The sequence below is a fragment of the Schistocerca piceifrons genome, chromosome 3, assembly GCF_021461385.2.
Source record: "Schistocerca piceifrons isolate TAMUIC-IGC-003096 chromosome 3, iqSchPice1.1, whole genome shotgun sequence".
In the NCBI taxonomy this organism is placed as follows: Eukaryota; Metazoa; Arthropoda; class Insecta; order Orthoptera; family Acrididae; genus Schistocerca; species Schistocerca piceifrons.
The window spans coordinates 623,963,485-623,991,330 of record NC_060140.1 but is presented as its reverse complement, the minus strand read 5'-3'; the positions used below and the strand labels follow the sequence as shown (position 1 = coordinate 623,991,330).

At 44.1% G+C, this 27,846-nt stretch overlaps 1 protein-coding gene across 1 annotated transcript in view; it reads left to right on the top strand.

Moving 5' to 3' along the window:
* The window catches only part of LOC124787719 (luciferin sulfotransferase-like), a 313,245-nt gene that overhangs the window by 266,734 nt on the left and 18,665 nt on the right, over positions 1 to 27,846 (top strand). The window lies entirely within an intron of this gene.

Genomic DNA, 27,846 nt, shown 5'->3' with positions numbered 1-27,846 from the left:
CGCCTACAGTGTATTCCTCCGTAACCCTCGCCCCCTCCCCGACACGCTTCATATACTGTCCACTTCTAGAGCTGGCACCTACCGTTTGTGAGAGGTAATTGCAAGATGAAGTAGAACATAGACGGTGGTAACATTAACGTGACTTGACCGCGTATATGTTCTTTAACGCCCTTCCATTGACTAGCGCTCACTCTCTGCCATGTACTGTTGACTGATTCTTAATTACTTCCTCTGAAATGTTGTGTCTAGGGCGACAACAATATAAATCGGGCGAGCTGTAAAGAATGAAATGGACATCATGGTCGCGAGATCACATCAGAAGCGGCGCTGGGCTGGCTTCCACCAACAGAGGCGCGATAACAAGGGAGAGGCCAACCGCTTTGGCTCGTATATGAACAGTTTTGCTTGTGTACAACCTAAAATGAAAGAATGTAGGATATTCCGGCTCAACACCGCCCCCCCCCCCCCCCCCATCAAGTAATAAGAAATATTTTTGATTGTAAACCAAGTGGCAGCTGTGCAATTCTTACTGGGTTTCCAGATGCACATTGCTGGTTTGAAGCCGCAAAATAAAGTTTTTAACTTCGCGATAAAAATAAATGACACGCAGCTGGCAAACAACAAAAAAATAGAGATGGGGCCCCTCCACACCCGCACCAACGTGGTGACCAAACCAAAAGTTCTACTGTCACCTCCGTAAACATGTTAGTTGTCTAGTAAGTGGATCACAGGATGCTGGGCTGTGATGTTGTCCGTGCGTCTAGGTAAGGCTACGCATTAACACGGTCCATCAGGTGATAGTTAGTGGACGAAACGCGAGTGAGGGTAGCGATTTGAAGAGCAGAGGGAAAAAAGTGCCGTGGCTCGTGCCGTGGGAAAAAAAACCTCTGCGACAGTGGGATGGGTAGTAAGAGCAGTAGTGGCTTACTAGCTGCTATAGCTCATGCAAGGATGGATTTCTTAGTATAGGTATCATGCATCATTACCATGACAAGCGATGGCGATGTGTCTCAGTTGCTGCTGCTGCTACATTCCTGGAACAATCAAGATCGTTATACAGTAGTGGGAGATCGGCCATAGATCATCTCACTGTGTGGGGGATGTGTGGAGCTTGTTTGCATGCAGTGCACGGTACGGCTTCCCTGTGTGGTGCCAGTTATTCGACAGTGTATTCCACCTGGATATCCAGTAATGGCGTCTGATTAACAGGGTCTCGCCTGTGCCGTTATGTTTGCGTATGCTTGGCCATAGATGTTATGTCCTCACAAGTATGTCTTTTGGTCTTTTATGTTTCCATCTATGGTTGTGGTCGTAGTTCCCCAGATTCAGAATAAACGTGTTCTGCGAATGTCTGGAGTTTCTGTATAGTCTTATGATGAGTTTGTGGATTACCTCCGTGAGAGTCTCAAGTCGGTATTCCCGGTGAAGGTCCGCGATGCGTGTGTATCGTGGAGCATTGCTTATGATTTTGAGTACTTTGTTTTGTATGAGCTGCAGACGGCGCAGGCGTGTAGGCGCAGCGTATCCCCAGACAGGAGCTGCGTACGTCATCAGGGGTCGGATAAGTGTCATGTACATGGACCTCGACACCCTTCTGTTCAGTGTGCTACCCCTGTTGAGCATAGGATAGAGCTGTTTGAGCCTCGCGCTGGCTCGGTTGGTCATGTGTTGTATGTGGTCCCCCCAGAGTAATTTCCGGTCCAGCCAGACACGGAGGTATTTGACTTTCTCGCGGAAACGTATTGGACGTGCATGTGGAGTTATTGGTCTGCAGTAGCGGTGTTTGCGCAGTTGCTTCGGTCTTCTAGTGAACAGAACGGCTTCGCACTTGTCGACGTTTACTCTAACACGCCATTTCTCCAACCAAGGCTCGGCCACTCTGAGTGCAGTCTCTAGGCGTGACGTAATGTTTGATGGTTTCCAATCTTGCGCAAGGATGGCTGTGTCATCCGCGTAGATTGCCATCATCGTGTTGTGTGTGCTTGGAAGATCATTTATGTAGAGGTTAAACAGTAGGGGTCCTAGGATGCTTCCCTGGGGTGCTCACGCGTGTATACCGTGTCGTGTTGATTGTTTTCCCTGCACGTTAGTGTTGAAACTCCTGTCAGTGAGGTATGAGTGTATTAGACGCAGCAGCCCGTCGGGGAATCCCGCGTCGCTGAGTTTGCGGATGAGGCCGTTGTGCCATAGACGGTCGAAAGCCTTTTGATGCCCAGGAACACTGCCCCTGTAGCTTTGTTTATGTTGAAGCCATGTGTTATATGTTCAACGACCCGTAGGAGTTGTTGTGTTGTGGAGTGGTGATTCCTGAAGCCGAATTGCTCCGGTCTCAAGATGTCATTTGTTTTGCAGTGCCTAGTGATGCGTTTGAGAATCACCTTCTCAACAATCTTACTGAGCGAGCTCAGAAGGCTGATGGGTCGGTAATTTTGTGGGAGGCTGTGGTCTTTCCCCGGCTTCCTGAACGTCAGGACCTTGGCCGTCTTCCAAAAGGCGGGGAAGTGTTGGTGTTTTAGTATGGCATTCGTTATGTGTGTTAGGTACTCAGTTGCTTTATCCGTGAACTCCTGGAGGACACAGTTTTGAATGCCATCATGACCAGGGGCTCTCCTAGCAGCGGAATGCATTATAGCCCAGGAGACCTCGGCTGTGCTAGCATGTCGAATGTCGTCGCCCGATGGTTGGGCTAGAATGCGTGTAACCTCTTGGTCAGTAGCAAGTGTGAACACTGGATCTGATGGTACCATGTTCGGTGTGAATGACGCTGCGAGTGTTCGAGCCATTAGTTCTGCTTTCTCTTCCGCTGAGTATGCAGGTCCGTCAGGCCCTTGAAGCGTTGGGGTGTATATTTTCTCCCTGGTGAAGTGTCGGGCTAGTTGGCACACGCCAGGTCGTGCGGTGTCCAGCCCTTCGAGTTTTTGATTCCACTGTTGTGTTCTATGTGTTTGTATTTTATCGTTTGTGATGCCCTGTAGTCTGTTAATATGCCGTTTGAAGTACGGACGCCTGTTGCGCTGCCATTGTCTCCTGAGGCGATTCCTCATTGAGATTAGGCCCAGGATTTCCTGGGGCTGGGCCGCACTGCGTTGTTGTGAGGTGCGATCAGGTATGGTGCCTGCCATTGTGTCCCGGACGGCGTCAGTGAGGGTTTCTACTGCCTCGTCGATTTGTCCTGTTTCGTTAATTTCGTGTATAGGTGGAATGTGGCTATCAAGCGTTTGCTTGAACAATGTCCAATTCGCACGCCCGTAGTCCAGCATCTTGCGTTGTTCCGTGTGCTGCAGTGTTTCCTCAATGTATAGTATTACAGGTTGGTGGTTTGAGGGCAGATCGTTTTCAACGGCAACGTTGAGTGTCGCTGTAATGCCCTTGATGAGGGCCATGTCTATCACGTCTGGCCTGTGTCCCCTCTGATAGGGAATGTGCGTCGGTTCAGTCGGCGCTAGTATAATGTAGTTTCTGCCTAGCGAATGTTCGTACAGTTTTTTGCCGTTGGGATTTCGTGTGCGTGAATTCCATTCTGGGTGTTTTGCGTTCATATCTCCAGCGACTATTACTCGCGGTGAAATGTTGAGTAATGTGCTGATATCGCGTGCTGAGATGCCTACAGGGCTGTTGTATACCGATATCAGTGTGGTGTAGGCTCCGTTGAACTTGACTCTGACGGCCGTAGCCTCGATTTTTTCCAGTTCAGGGAGCTCTATGTTTGTGTGCTCAATGTCTTTGTGTATGACGATTGCAGTTCCACCTGCCACGGCGTCGCCCGGTCGCTCGGTACGATAGACACAATAGCCAGGAAAGTTTAATTGTTTGTGCGGTTTAAGTTTAGTCTCGCTAAGTAGCGCGACAAGGATTCCCTTGCGCTCCATGAACGCGGCAAATTCTGCCCTTTTGTTGTGGATCGAGTCTGCATTCCAGAACAGGATCTGTGATAGTGTATGCGGGTCTGCGTTATGGGCCGGGTGCGGTATATTATTCATGTAAGAGTGTGAAAGAGTGTTGTGATGGCAGTGTGTATGACAGCCCAGTATTGCCCGGGTTCGGCGCTCATGAGCTGGGTGATGAGTGTAGTGACGGCCGTCAGCACCTTGGTAAGGATTTGAACGGTCGTGTGTCGGGGTAATAGTGTTTCCAGTATTCCCCCAGGTGGTGTGTTGGTGTTGGGTGTGGCAGCCTGAGGTGGAGTTAGCGGCCGCTTGTGCGGATATTGGTGTGTTGTTAGGAGCGGCATTTGTGCTTTGTGACAGAGGTTGTGGCGCCTGTGTTACTTCTGTGGTGAGGGGATGGTAGTGTGAGTTACAGTCTCGGTGTCTTGTTGACTGTTTTCCTGTGTGTTGCTGTTCTGTTGTTGCTGTGTGGCCTGTTGTGGTGATTTCGTGTTCCCCGCCCTGTGTTTACGTGTACGTCTATTCCTCCTCCGGGCTTGGGGTTCGGGGGGTTCTTGTGTGGGTGTGTTTTCCTGTATATGGTGCGTTTCTTCGCCCACGTGATTTCCGGGAGTGGGGTCGTGTTGTTTGGGGGCATAGGTGTTGGTACCGATGCTTGTTGGGTTTCAGGTGTTGCCTGTGGCTGTTGTGTGGCTGTTGCAGCGGTTGTTTCACGTGTGTGTGTAGGGCGCTGAGGTTCCGCAGCCTGTGCCGTTCCGCCAGGGCGTGCAACCATGGCAAACGTTGCGCCGTTCCTTACTGGGTTCGGCGCTGGCCTTGGACGTGGTATGTCGTACAGTACCCTACTTTTGTCTTGTTTTCGCTTCAGCGCCTGTTTGTATGAGTTGCACTGTCTGAAGTTTGCCGCATGGGACCCACCGCAGTTGGCACAGCGTCGCTGGTTTGGTTGTGTTTGTGTGCAAGTGTTGGATCTGTGATTGCCAGCGCATCCGCGGCAGCGAGTTGCCAGGCCGCAGCGGAGGGCCGAGTGGCCGAACCGCTGGCATTTGTAGCATTGTTGAGAGACGTTGGGTGGTTCGTAAAGTTCTACACGTACGTCCATCCGCAGAAAGCTCTTTATCTGCACGATGGCGCGGGAATCAGCCGAGTCGGTTAACTCAACCATGTAGTGTGGTAACGGTGCGTGTGTACGGAACCCTGTCATCCGGGAGGCACTTTTACAGTCGAATCCCAGATAACAAAGGGCCGCATGTACTGTCTCGTTGGGGGTACTGGGATCCACTCCCTTGATCACGTACTGCTGGGTTCTCTCGTCCACCGTTCTGTACGTATAATGTTCGATCTTCCGATCTTTGAGGAAGGTCAGAAGAACTTTATATTCGTTGTCTGTGGCAACGTACAGTGAGGCCCTATCCCCCGAGTACTTTGCATGTAATGTGCTGTTTATGTGCCTTGCCGCGAATGCAGTGTTAAGGGCACTAAGGTTCCCATAGTTTTGTATAACAACTGGGGGGAAACCAGTCTTGTGTTGTGTGGGCACTGCTGTGGCTTTGTGTGCTTTGTTGTTGTTCGCCACAACTGTTTGCGTTTTGTTTTGTGTTAATATTGCTAGCCTGAGATGAGCTAGTGGGTGTAGGCAACAGCGCCTTTCGGTTGCCTAGCGAGTTTGGTTGCTCGCTTGTTTGTGCTGGTGTTTTTTTGGGTCTGCGTTTTGGGCCCTCCACCTGCCAGGGCTCTGTGTAGTGGTTTTCTGTATCCACATCCGCCGCCGCTGCCTCGGTCTCTTGAGGCTGCGGCGCCGGTGGGAGAATGGTACATGACTGTCCAGTGACAGGTAAAGTGATGTTGAATGTAGTTGTTTTCGTGGGAGAGACGTCCGCCCCGAAAAGTTCGGTGATTAGCCGGCACGACTCGAGCTGCTTTTGCGCTTTCGCGCCAAGCTGTCGAGCGTCGCCAGCCGCTCCCTTGCCTTCGGTAGCGGGCGGGGCGCAAGTTTCGGCGGGTGCAGTCGATCCTCGCGCCTCTTGTGTTGCAGTCTTGCTGCGGGTGATAGCAGGGGAAGTGCTAGTAGCGTCCGCCATCTCGCACTTAGGATTATTTATTGGGTGGGAAGGGGGAAACGACAATTTTACTCTTCTCGATAGGCGAGTATTACCGTTCAGGCCAATTGACCCTCGTGATCAATAAAGAGGGTACCATTCGTTTATCCACCCAAGAAATCCAATTCCGGACAAAGCTTAATCGACAATGTACAATTTTAAAACGTTCTTAAGGTATGTTTTGTGAACCGAATTTGTCAAATGTTCAGTTTCTGAACCAAATTACTAAAATTTTCAGATTTGGAGCAAGTGACATAAATAATTTTCAATTAGTCAGTTAAACGATTGATCTCTTCTACAACCCGAGGTCCTAAATTATCATTAGTTTCTTGAAAGCTGAGGAAACCTTAGACAATAATTTTTCAGACGCTTTGATTGAATATTACGCCATGTGCGAATACGTTACTTTGTTTGTATTACCAACTGCGACGAGGGCTCGTTTTTCCCCCTCGTACAACTGCCATCGAATGTTCGTCCGATACTCTCATCGTCTTTGGTCGGTGTTGATCGCATACTCACGATTAAACCCAGCAATAAGCGACATTGCAAGCATGCTGGTAAGCGCTGCTAGTCTCTGTGTAATTTCGATATTTTCTGTCTCCTTGTGTCAGACTTATTTCGTGACGTGCTGTTGACGATTTTTATACTCAAAATGGCTCTGAGCACTATGGGACTTAACTGCTGAGGTCATCAGTCCCCTAGAACTTAGAACTACTTAAACCTAACCAACCTAAGGACGTCACACACATCCATGCGCGAGGCAGGATTCGAACCTGCGACCGTAGCGGTCGCGCGGCTCCAAACTGAAGCGCTTAGAACCGCACGGCCACACCGACCGGCTTTTATACTCCAGTAGAAACATGGTTTGCTCTAGATAATGATACAGCAAATGTAAAATCTCTGTTGGTCCTACACTGAAACGCTGCAGCTGCGGCCCACTGCTAGATTTTCTTGTTCGTACGTCCTCGTCAAGCTGAATAGGTTCGACAAATCGTTCGAATATTCATTTATTTATCGCCTGGTGTCTGTCGTATCTTGTCCCTCCTTCAACGATATCATTTTCGCAGAATTTTAAATCCATCTTCCTTCCCAGGGCCTTTGCTGCTCTATTCTTATGCAATGTTTCTGAGTTCCAATTTGTATGTTTTCTAGCTAACGCTACCGCATTTACCTTTACTTCGACGGGTGTAGCTCCGTAGTTTGATCGTTCGTCAACCGATTCATAATACTCACCCGGAACTTATAAGGCATGGCTCGTTTGCGACTGGACACATCAAAAATATAACTACTGATTTCAGACTTATTAGTCTCGTTACCTACCGCTGTATTACCGGCACTTTCTTCACAATACGCTTCTTCGACATCAACAAAAGTCATTTCGTTCTTCAGCAACTACAATCAGTCGACAGTGTTCGCTCCTACCAATTTGGAACGCAGAGAAATAGTACTGACTGCTTCGTGTAGCGCATTAACAGTACTCCTGCCTTGCAACAGTAGCACAAACCGAAACACAGCATGGATTACATCCCACTTGTTGTCGCTTGTGAGAGGCCCCATAGTAATAGAGTTCAGCACTGGAAGGCTGCACTTCCTCCACCCTCCGTCAGAGGTTCGAGTCCTCCCTCGGACATGGGTTTGTGTGTTGTCCTTGTGTAAGTTAGTTTAAGTTAGATTAAGTAGTGCGTAAGCTTAGGGACCGATGACCTTAGCAGTTTGGTCCCATAAGAGCTCACCACAAATTTTCAATTTCGTCCTCCACTGTTACGAGGACATGCTGAAAAGTAATGCCTCAGAAAACTCTTAAAACTTCTTAAATAACGTTTTTTTCAACATCCTGCATCTTTATTCTTCGTGTCTACATATTTATTTTTCAACAGAATCTCCGTGGCAACAAATACAGCGAGAGATCAGCTTGTTAATACTATCACTGTACAGTGACTTTGTTGTTGGAGCCACAATCTCACATCTGCTCGCACGCTTCATCATTTCAAAGTGAAATCGTGGAACATGTTCTTTAATTTTTGGAAACAGATGAAAATTGGATGAAACCAAGTCGGGGATTTATGCATGACGATCGATGACAGTGAACACCAGGCGTCTGATTATTCCTTATGTCGCAGCGCTCGTGTGTGGCCTGGCATGGACATGCTGAAGGGTAGGATGCTCCACGTGTGGATGGTTAGAACCTCGAATATCTCACGCTATTTTTCTCACACCAACATAGTTACATTACACACAACCATGTTGCATGCTACACCTCGGAGCTCTTTAGCGGCAGAGTGCTGCAAATAGTAGACGTAAAGGATAAAAATGTAGAAAGTTAGTTACGGTTGTTTTATTTAAAAAGCTTTCAGAGTTCTCACGTAAAACACTGTGAGGCATTACTAACTCTCACTGTGTTCTGTCCCACAGCCGCCGTCTCCTTCGTTCTTTCCTGCTATTATTGTCTCCACTCATTGTTACTGCCTCTTCAAGTTCTCTCTTACTGCTACTACCTCATTCGTTCCTTCCCATTGCTGCTGTATCTTCTCACTGTCACTATCTCACACTTCTTCGTTGTCTCCGTCTCATTATCAGTATCACTCACTCACTTTCACTTCCGACTTCTCTTTATTCTTGTCCGACTGGTACTGTCTCCTTCCCTCTTTTTCTAGTACTGTTCTATCAGTGTCAACTATGTTTCACGCCACTTTTCGGATAGTCTTTTACTGGATCATACTCGCCTTTTTTTATCATCCGACAGGAGATTTTTTCGTTGGTTCCTTTCTTTTCCATGCCACAGAAGGGCATGTCACACATATGAAAAAACTCTTTGGCGTCAGTGAAATTGTGGTAGTTAACTTGTGCGAAATTGGAATAACGCCAAATTAATTGTACATTCTGACCGCATTTTATGTGTACTATAACATAGATTTCCCAGAAGGCTTCTGATGATAAAGGAAACACTTAACAGCATTTTTCTGCGTGCTACGTTACTGTACTTTTTTACCTCACAGCGGGTTTTACATGCGTATTTTACGTGAACGTGTAGGACAACTTTGAACCTCTGTATCTCGGAAACGGACGAAGATGCCCAGACGACTTTCAAGGCTTTTGGAAATGGGCATCTTAGAAATGTATCGTAAATATGTCCGCTATTCGCTTTGCTTAACCGTTTTGGTACCCGAAACTCTGTTTTGGAAAAAAAATGGTAAAAGGAAAATCATTTCAGGGTTTTCTAAGGAAGCGCCTATGAATACTTGTGCCTCCATAAGCCCCTTAAGGCACATCGTAGGACACACCCACTGCAAAAGGAACTGGCCGATTTGCTCCATTTGGCTAAGGGGAGAAAATGTATAACATCATACTTACTCCCTGTACTGTAGGGTAGTGACACAATGATGGTCCTTCTATTTGGTATACAAATGGTCGCTATCCCCACGCCTATCTGAAACACTTGACCCTACGTTTCTATCACCAACAGAACCAGAGTTATGAGAATCACATTTTTATGCTCGGCTTTTTGGATAATGTGAGACACCACATGCTGTCGCATGCGCACCGATTTCGCTACGCTCCGACCATATCACCGACGATAAATCGTTCTTATGCCCAAGAACTGCTACAGATCTTTGTGTTGGCCGGATTCTCGTTTGCTATTTCCCCTTGACTACCCGTGGACTCGATTCTGCGCATCAGTCTTCTAATTTGTGTAACTGAACTTGTGCCTAGTGCTCAACAATCAATATGTGTGCCACGTCACAACATATAGTTCTGAAACCGTTCAATAAACTTTCTTTTCGCTACCCGATATCCCTTCAAAAATCATATACAATTTGATTTAGCACCCTCATCAAATACTCTGACAAGAAACAACGTTTCCTTTGGAGTCCTGTGTCACACAAATGAAAAAATAATTGTTTTATTTGCCATACTTTTCACACGGTATTAATGCTAAATACAGAATTTCGATACCAAATAAATTTCTGCCAAATTCACAAAACAAATACAACGAAATTCAGAAAGCAGTATCCCTGGTTTCTGTAACATAATTTTTTTCAGTATACTGATGATAGTTACGAAGTTTCAACAGCACATATATTAATGTCGGTTATATAGACCAGATGCAGTTAAAGTCAGAAAACAACATTCCTATTGGACGCCTTATCGATTGATGCAATTTAAATGTTTGAAACAGCTGATACCCTGCACAAAGTTGCACAACGACCACACAGTTAAGAGAATAAAATACTATTAGCCGCAGGACAATCACACTTGCTTCGCCTCAGAAGTAATGAGAAAATTCGAAAGAGCTCTTATTGCAGGCAGCGGTACTGATGCTCTAAAGAGTTTGTGGAGAACACCGTGACAGAGAACAGAGTCACGACAGGACGCTTCGTATATGGCAGATTATTGGGCATAAGTACAGGCACAGTACAGTAGACAAAAAACTATTTATCTTTTGACAATGGGAATCTCGGTAATTCATCTCTCTGCAGTTCCGTGATGAATTGTATTTTGGAGTAGGGTGGTAACAACTTAGAACGCTTAAATACGATTACTTCTGAGCAGCATTGTTCTGCATATGCGCTTGTCACAGAGGAGAACGATCTCGACGATTTTCGAGACTTGAATCTAAGATCAGAGAGACAAACATAGCTTACCAAACCGTCATCGTAAATGAATCCTGTAAAGAGGTCTGGAGCAAAATATAATTATGGTGAGCAGTATCGGGCGAGCTATCGTACGACACTGGAAATAGCACTAGAAAGTTAATGTAATCAGACACCGCATAATAAAAGCTTCCCGCATCCTGAAACGTTGGCTGCTACATGGAATGTCTACTAATTTCCGCGTGAAAAACGATAATAGTTTAGATCTCTTTGTATGTGTATCTCCCATATAATACTGTCAACAATTTCTCACAGATGTATAGTGATGTGCGGATGGTTTCTCCCATTCTATATGCTACGAGAGCTAAATATTTAAAATTTCCTAGAAACGTGGAAAAGTTTTATATCGGCTAATGCATAGTAACCCAACCGCATATATCAATTTATGGTAACCTTAGAATGTTGAAAAGGCCCATAATGTGTCGGTGCCACCCTCGAAAAGAAATTCTCTGCAGGTCCCTATCGTTCACTATATTCACACAGTGGTGTAGCTAGGGTAAGGTAACAGGCACCCAGTTCAAAGTTCAACGTCGCACACGCCTCCTCCCCCCCCCCTTCCCCTCTCACATCTTCGACTCACCTCCTGCCTTTCTGCCGACATCACTCAGTTTAATCCTTACAGCTGCAGTCCCAAGGCTTACAATAACAACGTAATCACCTTTTCATTGTTCCACCGCCGACCAATGCAACGCCGTAACAAACTAAACAACGACGAAAAATTTTTGTTGCATTGGCTTCATTAGCATAAAGAAAGTAACTATATGGCATCTTTTTTATTTTTGTTCCTGAGGTTTCTGATTATTTCAATGCAGCTAACGTTTTCAAAACGGAATAGCATTTACACACAAAATTCTCAAGTATTTGTTGAATGTACAAAAAGCTCCGTTTCGCCCTTTGGTCCACTATTGCTTTTACCCTCTACAACTAAGTGATGAGAAAACCGACCAGTTAAAACCGATGCCGGTATTTTAGTCCTGAATAACCGGCGTTTTTTTGGTATTTATTTGGCTTCGGTTGTACAAGATTTATTTTAATTTTTTACTAATAATAGGGTTTATAAAAGGCACATCAATTTACCACATCAGAAGTGTTAAAATGTTTGGTTAGTAAACAGAATTTTTATTGAAATTTCGTGGCAGATAAAAACTGTGTGCCGGACCGAGACCCGAAATCAGGAACTTCGCGTTTTCCACGAGCAAGTGCTCTACCAAATGAGCTACCCAAGCACGACTCACGCCGCGTTCTCATAGCTTTACTTCTGCCAGTACGTTGTCACCTACCTCTCAAACTTCACAGAAGCTCTCCTGCGAACCGTGCAAGACTAGCGCTTCTGGGAGAAAGGATACTGCTGAGACATGGCTTAGCCACAGCCAGGGAGATGTTTCCAGAATGAAACTTTCACTCTGCAGCTGAGTGTGCTCTGATACGATACTTCCTGACAGATTGAAACTGTGTCGAGACTGGAACTAGGAACCTTTGCCTTTCGCTGGCAAGTGTTGGTAGAGCACTTGCTCGCGAAATGCGCAGGCCCCGATTTCGAGTCTCGCTCCGGCACACAGTTTTAATCTGCCAGGAAGTTTCTTATCAGCTCACACTAGTTTCACAGTGAAAACTTCATTCTGGAGAATGATGTTCATTAGTAAAATTTCCATTGCTTTGAAATAATCGATTATTATAGAAATAGGAAAACTGATTAGCACTATTTTAATAACTATGTCTACAGTTAGAAATAGCAACGTACACATGACGTAACAATAGGTAAATTGGTAAATTATGGCAGAGCCAATACTGTACATCTTGCAGTGTGGCGTGTAGAATTGGCAGCTCCCAAAAACAGAAAAGCCAGACTTGGTGTTATGTTCAGCCAGACTTTTTGCCCTAAATGCCGGACTACCCATTTTAAATAGAAATAATGTCATTTAGATAGTTTCAATCGTTAATTAATAAACTTAAAGTTGCCTAAACTGGAAAAAAATCAGTAAACGTCCTTATAACTTGGCAATTATGGTAGCAACTAAGCGCTCAGTTTTCTTAATTTCTTTTTTCTTCCTAAGGTCTGCGTAAAAATAATCTTAAAGTTCTTCAGTGAGCAAAATAAATAATTGTACGTTCTTCTGGGTCACAAAGTGAAAAGATATTCAATAACTTTTATTTAAAGTAGGCTTATAAAATATATCGGGAATAACTAGTTAATTATTAGCATTTCTCATTTGAACCCAGTTTATTTCCAGAAAATCATTGTTCTGGACTCTTCAAATGATAATTTTAAACTACATAACAACAACGTCATTGTGATTGTGCCGGTTTGCAACTTATGATGTTCTTTTATCCATAGGGCATTTATGAAATAGAACACCATTCGACGTTGGCATTATGACCTGGAATTGCAAAATACTGTTGTAAAACTCTTCATTATACACTTGCGTGTCTCAATAAGGGAAGCCGGGACGCGCGAACGTGGCGGGAGTCGGGACGAGTGGGCATCAGATGTTTTTCACATATTACTTCCCTCGGTCGCTCTGCGCGCACCGTACTTTGGCCAACGAAGAAAACATAGGACACAGACATAAGAATAGCAAATTTTCCTACACTGAAGAGCCAAAGAAACTGATACATTTGCCTAATATCATGTAGGGCCCCCACGAGCACGCAGAAGTGCCGCAACAAGTCGTGGCATGGACTCGACTAATGTCTGAAGTCGGAGGGAATTGACACCACGAATCCCGCAGGGCTGACCATAAATCCATAAAAGTATGAGGGGATGGAGATATCTTCTGAACAGCACGTTGCAAGGCATCCCAGATATTCTCAATAATGTTCATCCCCACGGAGTTTGGTGGCCAGCGAAAGTATTTAAACTCAGAAGAGTGTTCCTGCAGCCACTCTGTAGCAACTCTGGACGTGTAAGGCGTTGCATTGTCCTGCTGGAATTGCCCAAGTCCGTCGGAATGCAGAATGGGGCGGGCATTAATGGATGCAGGTGATCGAACAGGATGCTTACACACATGTCACCTGTCAGTGTTGTATCTAGACGTATCGGGGGCCATATATCACTCCAACTGCACACGCCCCACACCGCTACAGAGCCTCCACCAACTTGAACAGTCCCCTACTGACATGCAGGGTCCATGGATTCATGAGGTTGTCTCCATAGCCGTGCACATCCATCCGCTCGATAAAATTTGAAACGAGACTCGTCCGACCAGGCAACATGTTTCCAGACATCAGCAGTCCAGTGTCAGAGCTGACTGGCCCGGGCCAGGCGTAAAGCTTTGTGTCGTGCACTCATGTAGGGTACACCAGTGGGCCTTCGACTCCGAAAGCCCATATCGATGATGTTTCGTTAAATGGTTCGCACGCTTCCACTTGTTGATGGCCCAGCACTGAAATCTGTAGAAATTTGCGGAAGGGTTGCACTTCTGTCACGTTGAACGATTCTCTTTAGTCGTCGTTGGTCCCGGCCACCGCGATGTCGGAGATATGATGCTGTACCAGGTTCCTGATATTCGCGGTACATTCTCGAAATGGTTGTCAGAGAAAATCCCCACTTCGTCGCTACCTCGGACATGCTGTGTCCCATCATTCGTGGGCCTATTATAACACCACGTTCAAATTCCCTAAAATCTTGACATTGTAGCAGCAGTAACCGATCTAACAAGTGCGCCAGACACTTTCTTACATAGACGTTTCAGACCGACGCACCGTATTCAGCCTGTTTACATATCTCTGTATTTGAATAGGACTGACTATACCAGTTTCTTAGGCAATCCGCGTATAAGTATATATCGCATTAGTATATTCCCGCATTCCTAATACTTTTTACCCTACTTACGTCATTTGCTTGGAACAGACCCTAGTTGTGGTTTCTCTGCTTGATCGCTAAAATACCTAACAAAGACCGCATATAGGCCCTATTTGTTCGGACACGGACGTAGAAACTCAGACAGGTCTGGTTGAAGCTGTACTCCTGGCAAAACCTAGTGACGTGGCCTGTTAGACGGTTCTCGTGTACGTACAGTTACCGACACTTGCACCTACCTGGTCTACAAGGTAGTTTCTCACTGGTGTACTCGGACGTCGGTTGTATTGCGCAATGGTACCACCCGTAGTTCGTCGAATCATTTTGGGAAGTGAGTTAACAAGAGACCACAATGCTCTATTGACCTTAAAAGATTAAGAATGAGGCGAGGCACAACAAACTTGGGACATCATATAAGAAGAAAACATCCTCTACGTTCATTGGAAGAGAAGGTAAAATTTGACGATATACCTGTAATGTTATTGACGTGCTGCAAACAATGGATAATAACTGAACCCCTATTAATGCGGTTGCCTCAGGGTGAAAAATTCCTACCATCCAAAAGCGACGATGCAAGGAAGTCGTCAACTTGTGACCTCTCGCTATCGCTATCGCTGCGCTCATCTTCTTCACCTTCGCTATCTTTGCTGAAGACAATGGGACCGATTTCTGTCGCATCGTCAATCCCGTATCGATCGTGATCTCCTAGTCCACCTTCATAACAATTTTTCAGTCTTTGTTCGAGGTATGTGTTTGTCACTGGAAATAATGGCAATAAAAAAACGAAAACCTATTGTTTCAGAAACCAGTTATTTTGAGCCGTTTTCAAAGTCAGTTGAAGTGGAGACAAAAAGTACCGGTGTAACCGAAAATTGTTTTCTCTTCAGCGACAACCAGCACCCGTACTACAGCTTTACCGTAGGCAGTTTCTGATGTCTTAAGCGAACCTGGACGTGAACGGGCTGCATTTTTACACCTCGCTCTCAGTGCACATTACTCTTGATCTCCAATGCGGAGGAAGTTGTGGAGTTTTACAAACAATGAATGAAATTAACTCAAGCTGTAAAAGGAAATTCATTTCAATATCTGTCATAGTTTAAGAATTACAGTTTTTTGCCTAAAAGATAGTTCTATAATACACGTTCCCATTTGATACCATTTTGTGGTCCATCATCAGTCTAATAGCATTCAAACTGTGGCTGGCTGTGTCGTCATTCATAGGAATACATTATGCCTCTCGTTTTGTAGGTTGTAGTATATCTGAGTAAACAAAAAAACCCTTATTGTACCACATCACTATTTTGTCTAAAAAATACCGCTAAAATTATATACAGAATGACAAACATAGATCATTTCTGCGATGTATTAGGCATAATACAAAGATACAATCGCATTCTTCACTTGAGAGAAATTTGGTGAACATGGATAAAACCATTGTGAAGTTACGTGTACCTAATGTTCTGAAAATGTAGTTTCGAGAAAATGAGAAAAGAATGTTTACAGTGTTTTTGACTCACCGTATGCCTCTTTCAGAACATTCCAGCAGCATAATCAAGCTGTCCAGCTGCTTCTTTATCCTCTGTAGACCTCTTCAGGAGCCTTTTCCTTACTCTGGACTCTTTAGTGGTGGCTTACACAGCCCTTTCAGCTTCAACTAGTCGCTGACGATCTATGGCAGTAAGAGCAGCTATCATATTATTTCCTGGCTGGATGCCTAATGTATCCATTACTTTTGTCCTGCTGATTTCACCATCATTTAAACAGATGACAGCATCCGTCACACCCATTTTGAGTACTGTCCATCCAACAAACACTGTTTTTGGTACTCGTTGCCACACGCACCTGTTGAAACTCTCATTAGGGTTTTGTTTACGGCCATGTAGACTTTTGGTAAGTAATTTCGTATCCTAAAGGTCGTTGTACATTGGCTTTATTGTTTCCATGACTGTGGCAGGCATGGAATGTTTATGGTGATATTCTTTGCCTGAAGCCAGTGTGCAGACATTTATTCAACGAGCGTGTAAGACTATAGTAACAACTGAAAAGTTAATAAACCATACATTTTTGGAAACGGGAGAAATTTGTCTTTCAGATGGCGGCAACTTTTTTTCGATTTCTCAGCCATTTTCATGTCCGGATCCCCTTAATGCATCACCGACCATCCAACGCCTTCTTTTAATTCAGCGGAAAACTTCCTCCTTTCTTACCTCAGTGGTCCACCTAATTTTCAACATGCTTCTGTAGCGCCACATACCAAACACATCGGTACAACCTCTCCTGTTCCCCCACATTCCATGATTCACATCCGTGCAATACTGCTCCCCAAAAGTACATTCTCCGAAATTTCTTCCTCATACTAAGCCCGATATTTGATACGTAGACTTCTTTGGGCTAGCTGTGATTGTATCAGTCTGGTGTATTACACGATAGACTTGTAGCATTCAGTAATTGCAATACAGACGTCATCAGTATACCAATGCTTCTTCTTATGTTCAAATTTACTGCCACAAGTATGTTATAGTGCATCTATCAACAACTTTGTAAAATTAAAGCAATTCCTGGATATCGAAGGAATGTAAGAGGACTTAAAACTATTCTATCTATTACAACAGTAACATTTGAATGAATGGTAGCCGTTGCAAAAATAACGAAGTTAATCAATTACAACAGTAACATTTGAATGAATGGTAGCCGTTGCAAAAATAACGAATTTACGAGTGCTGCATTTTCGAAAACACTTTATTTTCACGTCAACGTTTTACTGCCAAGCTGTTGCGAGTGACTAGAGACAGATATGATGGTTCACTTTCAGCGAATTATGCTCGATCTGCGAGTTTACTTTCGTATCTACGATGAGTTATTGATTTTAGCCAATCTCCAGCATTTAATGCATTGTTTCCTATTTCCATCAACAATGCACGCGTACATACACTCCTGGAAATTGAAATAAGAACACCGTGAATTCATTGTCCCAGGACACATTCCTGGGGTCAGATACATCACATGATCACACTGACAGAACCACAGGCACGTAGACACAGGCAACAGAGCATGCACAATGTCGGCACTAGTACAGTGTATATCCACCTTTCGCAGCAATGCAGGCTGCTATTCTCCCATGGAGACGATCGTAGAGATGCTGGATGTAGTCCTGTGGAACGGCTTGCCATGCCATTTCCACCTGGCGCCTCAGTTGGACCAGCGTTCGTGCTGGACGTGCAGACCGCGTGAGACGACGCTTCATCCAGTCCCAAACATGGTCAATGGGGGACAGATCCGGAGATCTTGCTAGCCAGGGTAGTTGACTTACACCTTCTAGAGCACGTTGGGTGGCACGGCATACATGCGGACGTGCATTGTTCTGTTGGAACAGCAAGTTCCCTTGCCGGTCTAGGAACGGTAGAACGATGGGTTCGATGACGGTTTGGATGTACCGTGCACTATTCAGTGTCCCCTCGACGATCACCAGTGGTGTACGGCCAGTGTAGGAGATCGCTCCCCACACCATGATGCTGGGTGTTGGCCCTGTGTGCCTCGGTCGTATGCAGTCCTGATTTTGGCGCTTACCTGCTCGGCGCCAAACACGCATACGACCATCATTGGCACCAAGGCAGAAGCGACTCTCATCGCTGAAGACGACACGTCTCCATTCGTCCCTCCATTCACGCCTGTCGCGACACCACTGGAGGCGGGCTGCACGATGTTGGGGCGTGAGCAGAAGACGGCCTAACGGTGTGAGGGACCGTAGCCCAGCTTCATGGAGACGGTTGCGAATGGTCGTCGCCGATACCCCAGGAGCAACAGTGTCCCTAATTTACTGGGAAGTGGCGGTGCGGTCCCTTATGGCACTGCGTAGGATCCTACGGTCTTGGCGTGCATCCGTGCGTCGCTGCGGTCCGGTCCCAGGTCGACGGGCACGTGCACCTTCCGCCGACCACTGGCGACAACATCGATGTGCTGTGGAGACCTCACGCCCCACGTGTTGAGCAATTCGGCGGTACGTCCACCCGGCCTCCCGCATGCCCACTATACGCCCTCGCTCAAAGTCCGTCAACTGCACATACGGTTCACGTCCACGCTGTCGCGGCATGCTACCAGTGTTAAAGACTGCGATGGAGCTCCGTATGCCACGGCAAACTGGCTGACACTGACGGCGGCGGTGCACAAATGCTGCGCAGCTAGCGCCATTCGACGGCCAACACCGCGGTTCCTGGTGTGTCCGCTGTGCCGTGCGTGTGATCATTGCTTGTACAGCCCTCTCGCAGTGTCCGGAGCAAGTTTGGTGGGTCTGACACACCGGTGTCAATGTGTTCTTTTTTCCATTTCCAGGAGTGTATTTAAATGACACGTTTATCATACTTTACTGAGGTCTGGTTTGAATCAAAAGGAGTATAATTACTCTGACTGTAACAGCAGGCGCTCGGGATGGCCGAAAGGTTCTAGGCGCTACAGTCTGCAACCGCGCTGCTGCTACGGTCGCAGGTTCGAATCCTGCCTCGGGCATGGATGTGTGTGATGTCCTTAGGTTACTTAGGTTTAAGTAGTTCTAAGTTCTAGGGGACTGATGACCTCAGAAGTTAGGTGCCATAGTGCTCAGAGCCATTTGTAACGGCAACGAAGGCTACCTTTAAAAATATTTACGGTACTAACTGACTGCCATTGTTCGATTATTTGATTCCCAGGCAACTGGAAATTGTAACATTGTCGAAAATTCTGGATGCAGCGTTTATGATATTATTAATGCAGCACAGATAGGGCTGGTAGTAAATTAATTTTGACATTTTGTACAGGAAACATAATATAAATTTTAAATTAAATTGTGTGTTTTAATGCTTAAATGTCCTCTTGTTGCTTACTGTGCACATAGTCAGTGTGTGTTATGCTGCTATAGTCAACAAACCGTGAATGTATGTGTTCAAAACATCTTCACGACATGAGTGCCAGTATGGATCCACTTCCAAGTGGTTATCGGGACATGATGCCCCACCCCCCGCAAAAGCATGTCACTAAATGTGTTTTTTTTTTTTTACATACCCAATCAACCGAAGCAGTTTTGACACTGGATTAGTAAGACTTTGAGAAAAGTTAAAAGAGTCGTTTTAATGCTTCACGTAGTTTAAATAGTATTTCTCCATTTGAGTAAAATGCACAGGAAGTTCATACAAACACGTAAAACTTCTGGGATGTAGTTCAACTCGCACGTCACTGGCTTGAACGTCAGTTACATCGTCAAAGGGTTCTTTGATGCGTTCATATTGATAACACCCGTGATGATTTTTTTTTAAATGAATTGTCGGTGTTTTGTATTTCCATCAAGTCGGGGCAGACATCCATGGTCATTGTTTTTGTTCGGTTGTCCAGGTGTGCAGGAAAATCTTTATGCACACTATTCTCTTCTTCGAAACATTCTGGAGCATGTCTTCAACCCTTATTTCACAGATGTTGCTCCATGGTGTCCCCTATATAATAATGCATTTCAAAACTGACTGGTCGAATGCACGTCTGTTTTTTAGAGTTGTTAGTCCAAAGTGTCTTCGTTGACGTCTCTTATACTGGGTATCTCTGTAAAAGCGTGCCAAAATGTAACAGGACATAGAGAAAGCGCCACTGAACAGTTTGAGGTAAGGAACCTTGGGTCGGAAAACCAGCTTAAGGAGATATGGAAATAAATTTGTCTACCGCTTTGTAGGATTACTGTTTTCAGCTTATTTGCAACTAACATACGTACAACCTTAGACGTACTGTGCTGTTTATTTACATGTACATTCTTTGTTTCTTTCAGGGAAATAAGGAGGACAAGCCTGATTACTAGGAAGTCATGATGCAGGTTTTGTTTACTTTCCATGTCCATTAGGTGTCTTAGTTGTATCTTATTTACATTGTTCCAATACAGAACGTGCTATGAATTAACGTCAGCCCCATTCACTATTCAGTGCTATTCACAGACATACAGTACAATACTATGGAGCAGTTCCGGTACAGTTTCTCAGAACTCACTGATATGCACCTTGTGTATCGGGAAGTAAGTTGCAATGCTCTCGCTGCTGATGGGCTGTACAGGGGTCTATTTCATAACTGGGATTATCCATCACGACGATTGTTTATTTCTCTCGATCGACGAACGTGGGAGACTGGTTCATTGGAAAGAAGAAACGAGGCACCACCATCACTAGTAACTTTTGCACTAAACCACGGCAGCGGTGGGTAGTACACTGCCCTGATTTAGTGCAAATTACTAGTGAAGGTGGAACGAACATATGTATGTACAGTCTGTGCTGTTTTACGATATGTGGACATGTGTGCTCGCACTACTTAGCAGCGTTACGAATGTATATAACAGCAAATGACAAGGATATATAAATGTGTCAGCTTATATAAAGTAGACATGGCTTAAAGTCAAAACATCTGCACTTGATAATGACCTAAGGCCGAAATTGCAATAGCGGAAATAGAAAGTTTAACAATCACTGGCGTAAACATGATGTCTTTCAAGAAATTTCACATGACTGTGAATCCCTGTTATGAAAATTTAAGTAAGATCTCCATTTGTCCTGGTGTCTAATATCTTGCATTGTATTACCGCGATTGCCGCAGATGGTTCGACATTGTTTTCTCTCGTCATTACCTTGATGTAGCATGAAATACTGTAGTGCAGTGTTAAATACACAGTATGTGTCTCTAAACTACAGTATTTCATGCCATAGCACGGTAATGAAGAGAGATAACAATGTGTTATCTTGTGCGGCAATCATGGCAATATCGTACCAGCACAACGGAGACCAGCCGCCAGAACAAATGGAGGTTTGAGCCACTTCTGGAAGCATGTTCGTGTAGCTGGAGAGGTTAAGGCACCCGCCACAGCAAGCGGGAAAACCGGGTTCGAGGTCCGGTTCGGCACAAATTTTCATTTGTTCTCAAAATCAAAAAATTATATTGATAATTCGGAATCATAATAGCAATTTGCGAGTTCAGCACTAAAAACTTGACGACGAAAATATTTACTCACCAGTCAGATATACGATTAAACAGGGGGTCGTTTCTTCGTGACTCAGCCAAGCAGATTGAAGTTACGTTCACTCCCCAAAAGCACGATGACAACGCAGTAATTGCATGGTGGCAATTTTGTACCAACTATCCCCTTATTCCAAACAACCCTGGTCTTCCGTACTACAAGTGGTAACCAAAATGAATTCAGAAAAGTCTGACGATCTAGAACTTGAAAGTGGAGGTCAATATGGTTACAGTAACAAAGCCTAGAAGGACTCTGATAGGTCTCAGGTTCATAGTGGACACTGTACCATTTGTGAAATTGAATCGTGTGTAAATACTAGTGTAGCACAATCTGGAAACGGACCACCAGTTATAGACGCCATTTTATCAACAAAAGGTTGTTCTACTCAACTTCAAGATAATCAGCGAACTGCACTTTTTTGCACTGACAGAAGATTATTCCGAGGTAAAATGAATAAAGAGGCTAAACTAAAAATTAAAATAGCAGCCTGTGCAAGCCTCAGCGTCGCTTGTCTAGAGACACTTCGAACAAAATATCGTTTAGATGCGATCATTATGAAAATCATACTAAAACGGGTCAAAAAAATTCAGTTATTTGATTCTGCTATTTCATTTCTTTACATGCGGTATATTGTGTAGCGTGCTGATTATTCAGAGGTAGATAACATAGACGTCGTGATGTACAAGTTACTGATTGGCAAGTTCTAAGCAAGAAAATAAAAGTACATGAAACTTCGGCTACTCATTTAAATGTGTGGATTACCTAAAGCGTTCGGAGACATGGCAAAACAATTAATACACTTTCTGACGAACGACATGACCAAATGCAATCAGTAATTTCTATTGGATACAACAAGCGCATTAGTTCCATATCAAATTATTTTCGGCAGCCATCGTGAATTTGAAATAAGAGAACACAGTGGCAAACTTTTAAATGTAATAGATCTCCTCTACAGACATCATGATCCTCTTCTGAGGCACACCTTTCAACTGAAAAAAACTAAAATCAAATTTTTTGCCCACAAATTTAAAACTTGATGATATAAATGTTGTAGAGGGGATTATCGTTGAAATTAACAGTGCGCTTTCTTTTTAATTATTGTAGACACAATCCCCAATATATCACGAGAGTACTTAGTGTTGTAAGATATTTGCATTCAGAGGTAAGCAAACCAGAAAGAAAGGAGTTGGAAATTAAGGAATCCTTTTCATAATTCCTCGAGGTAAGGGGCCACGGTGCTGAGAGTTTGGAAAAATAAATAGTAAAAACTGAGTTAGAGAAGATGAACATACAACTGGATATTTGCAGCGCTCTTGGATACGGTGCTACTGCATCTACGAGTGGCAGATACCTATGTTTGCCGTCAAGAATTAAAGCACCGATCCCAAATGCTGAGTTTATACATTGTTCAAAACATAATATAAATTTGGTACTAAATGATTCCGTCCTGAATATAGCGGAACTGTAACGGTTTTATGTGAATATACAATGCATTACTTTTGCTTTAGTCCTTCTGTTGTTCGGTGACAACAAATAAATAATTTTTTGCGACTGACAGACGTGCTACAAAGACTCTGAAGAAACTAAATGGTTTTCCACATTTGATTCATTGTTATCAATCAAATAGAATTTCTACACCTTTTGCAGTGCCTATCCATTAAAGTTTTAGTGGCAGAACACTTAGCAGATGCAATGTATCTATTTAAGAGTCTGCCAATACTACGCTTGTCCGACATCTTTTGGAGTACTGCCGCACGGCGTGGGATCCTTACCAGATAGGGTTAACGGGAAAGTTCAAAGAAGGGTAGCACGTTTTGTATTATAAGTAATAGAGGAGAGAGTGTCACTGATATGATACAGGATTTGGGATGGAGATCATTAAAACCAAAGCGTTTCTCGTTGCGGCGGGATCGTCTCACGAAATCGCAATCACTAACTTTCTCCTCCTAATGCGAAAACATTTTGTTGACGCCGAACAACATGGAGGTAAAATGATCGTCGTAATAAAATAAGAGAAATCAGAGCTCGCGCGGAGAGATATAGGTGGTCGTTTTTTCCGCATGCTGTTCAAGAGTTGAATAATAGAGAATTATTGTGAAGGTGCTGCGATAACTCCTCTGCCAGGCACTTAAGTGTGATTTGCAGAGTATCCATATGGATGCAGAGTATCAATAAAAGGAAAGCGGAGTGGGAACAAGACTCTAATATGATTAAACATACGAAAATTTTTATGTTCTGCTTCTCGTATTTCAGACTAAGATTTTGAAAATTATTTATCTAGTTTCCAAATTACAGCAAGATGCTTTTCAGTATACTGTAATTTATTTTTCTTTGTTATGCCCCGTTCGGTTTTTTAAGGTAGAAAATAAGCTAATTCAAGAAAGAGCAGAAAAGCTAGTTAGAAAGTGCGAATCAGATTTCACCATAAATCATTCACCTGAAACCATTAGCCGGAAAAGAATTTGGAAAGAAAGGAAACATGGTGTCAGTTCAAGATCTCGTAAATTTTATGCTGGTTGACAATATTTTTTGCAGCTATTCTCGCTGATGTATGCACAGTTTTCAGTTGTACTTGACGCTGCTAGTTACACTTGCTACGACAGAAAGTTCACTCTCTAAATTGAAATTAATCGAAACCTGTCTTAGCAACTCAATGTACGGTTCTATATTAAGTGCTTTAGCGGTTCTAAGCACTGATCATGAAACTGTCACTTTCTTAACTTGGATTACATTGTCGAAAAGTGTTTGACAGCTAAGCGTAGGAGAACTGGATAAATATGTTTGCTTTATAGTGTAAACTCTTTTGATAAAAGTGTGGGCGGTGTTTGTTCTCCAAGGAAGGCCTCAACCTGTGAGTTCATTTCGCTTTTAACATGAACTGCTGTGTGTCTGAATTTCTGATGTTGTCCTATTTGCTCTTTGAAGGTTTATTAGTAAACGAGGCCCCTAGAAAGTATTTGCAGGGGTTTCCAAAACCTCAGTTACGCCACTATTCTTGATTCTCGAATCTTATTGCTCCCTTTTGTTCCTTGCCAATATCATATACTACATATAGTGCCCGGTGCTACCCGGGTTGATGGGCCCTATTCCTTGTTCATACTCATGGCGAATGTAAGCCGCATTTGACACTCTTATAGCTTTAAATCAAAGGGCATATTTGAACCACTGGGTGTCAACGGAATACTTTGATTGAATGTGTTTTCACCTATATGGAAAGATGATTAGCTGCACTAACTGTTGTTCAAATTTGCGTTTTTTGTTGTGTTTTTTTGGAGCTTTCGTCTTCTATTGCTTAAGCTCACTTCTCAGTGTTGCAAGTAGGGCTCTGAGTACGACTCGAACTGTTCGGACGGTTTGCGCTACAGTTCCGGAAATCTCGGATTCTGTTCGATCTTCTGTTCGGGCCACGATCTAGTGACTTTTGTAGCGTTTGTATGGCACTGTAGATTTTAATAACAAAAATAATTGTGAAACACGGACTGAAATAGTGTCTAGGTTATAGGTCATATGTAACAACAGCATTTAATCAATAAATAAGAGTTTGCAATTACGTTTCTGTCACATTCTCGAGCTTTCGCTCGTCCCGCGATCTGGTGACTTCTGACGGTTCTATCTCCAGGAGGTGTATTGCAGCTGTGTTTTACTCTTGTGATAGGAATTACAGTCAATTTATCACTATACATTTCGACTGTGAGACGTTTAATTCTTCATTAATTTTCTCATTGTTACATTTGAAAGTAGAAATTTGAAGTAAGTCGATCCTGTACCTTTCCAGATTTTAGGTAACAGCCTTCCCCCTTTGTATATTACACACACAAATGTTTCAAGTCACATTACGAAATCTTATGTCTTGAAGCTAAATTGTGCAAAATTTCTCAAGATCGAAATAAAACTGTAGGATCTTCTCTCGAAATTTCAATCACCAAGTTTCTCCTACAATTGTGAAAACATTTTGCAGCGACCGACATAAATAGGAAGAAATGATCATCATGACAAAATAAGAGAAATAAAATGTCGCATAGAGAGACTTACGTGCTCTTTTTTCCCGGGCGCCATTCGAGGGTGGCACGGTGGTTCGATGAACCCTCTGTCTGGCACTTACTTACGAATTTGCAAAGTATTCATGTAGATGTAGATGTAGAATTGCAAACAAACAAACAAACAGCCTTCATTATACATGGTGAACTTAAATAAAACCGGGGACCTGCAGGGACGGATTCGTGGCTGGAAATTGAGGAAAAAAGTTCTATCAAAATACATCCGGAAATGCAACGGTTCCATGGTAGATGGCGCTGACGATTGGAAGTTCTTATGACCTCGCGCCGTGTGTTCCTTGCGTGTTAGCCGGTCGGAGTGGCCGAGCGGTTCTAGGCGCTACAGTTTGGAACCGCGCGACCGCTACGGTCGCAGGTTCGAATCCTGCCTAGGGCATGGATTTGTGTGATGTCTTTAGGTTAGTTAGGTTTAAGTAGTCAGTCTAGGGGACTGATGACCTCAGATGTTAAGTCCCATAGTGCTCAGAGCCATTTGAACCATGCGTGTTGCAGGCTGTGTCACTGACGCAGTGCACCGTAAGCAGCAGAAGGGTCTGTTATTCATGTCGGGAACAAACTAAGACGGAGTTTATATACGGCCAAGCAGACAGAAACGGTCGAGAGGTAGCACGGCTATACCAAAATAGGTACCCTCACAGACACAAACCACATCACATAACATATCAGCACCGTTTGTGGGCTCGTGGGTCTTTTCAGACAGACGTACGTGTAGGGAGGCGGCAGACTATGCGTACACCAGATCTGGAGGACCGGGTTCAGCCTCTCTACCGTTTCCATCTGCTTGGTCGTATATAAACACCACTCGGCTTTTTCCCGACACGAATACCGGACCATTATGCTGCTTTCAGAACACAACGTCCTTCATACAACCTGCAACACACAAGGAACGCACGGAATGTGGTCACAGGAAGTTTCATTAGTCAGCGCCATCTACCGTGGCAACGATGCATTTCTGGACGCGTTCATAGGACCCTGATTCGTTCATTTCCAATCAGGAACCCGATCCTGCAGTTTTTCGGTTTTTATTAATGTTCACCCAGTATATATGGGTTACCCATCAAAATGTTCAGATGCTTGTGAAATCTTATGGGACTTAACTGCTAAGGTCATCAGTCCCTAAGCTTACACACTACTTAAACTAAATTATCCTAAGGACAAACACACACACCCTTGCCCGAGGGAAGACTCGGACCTCCGCCGGGACCAGCCGCACAGTCCATGACTGCAGCGCCTCAGACCTCTGGGCTGGTTACCTATCATTCCTTATAACTTACTCCTATTTTTCTCAGAATTTAGAGTTTCTTTTTCTATTTCACGTTGTGGAACACTTTTTCTAGGTCGACATATCCAGTGAAAGTATCTTGATTCTTCTTGTGTTGCTTCCATTATGAGCCGCAACGTAAGAACTGTCTCTCTGGTGTCTCTACCCTTCCTAAAGCCAAACTGATCGTCATCTTCTGTGTGTTACACTTGCCAGAAGCTTGGATGCATGAGCTGTAAAGATGATTATGCTATAGGTTTCGCACTTACCTACATTTACTATCTTCGGAATTGTGTGGATGATTATTTTCCGAAAGTGAGATGGTACATCGCCAGTGTCATACATTCTACGCAAACATGAATAGTCATTTGGTTGCCACTTTCCCCACAATGATTTTAGAAATCCCGATGGAGTGTTGTCTACTCCTTCGTCTCTATTTAATGTCAGGTTTTCCAGAGCCCTCTTAAATTCTGACTCTAATACTGGACCCCTTATATCTTCCATATTGTCTACAATTTCATCTTCTGTCACGTCATCCGGTAAGTCCTGTCCCTGAAAGAGGGTTTCAATGTACTCTTTCCACCTAATCGCTCTCAAATTGGGCCTATCTATGAAATAAATATGCCCGCTATATCCTACTGCATTGCTGCTGACCTTTCTGGAGTAATCTACCAAGTAGTCTGCAACAAATGAGTGTTCTGTTACTTTTAAGAAAACGATGAGGTACTTTCTTTTGGGCGACCGCTGTGGCCGTGCGGTTCTAGGCGCTTCAGTCTGTAACCGCGTGACCGTTACGGTCGCAGGTTCGAATCCTGTCTCGGGCATGGATGTGTGTGATGACCTTAGGTTAGTTAGGTTTAAGTAGTTCTACATTCTAGGGGACTGATGACAACAGATGTTAAGTCCCATAGTGCTAAGAGTCACTTGAACCATTTTAGAACTTCCTTTTGTCACTCTCACAACTTCCCCTGAAAAATACCGTTTCAATTCTTCACGCAGGAAATAAAATGGTGACATCTTTTCCAAGCTGGACTTCTTTATCTTTTCGTTTACCAGCGTGAGACGTTAGTTTCTTTTTCCA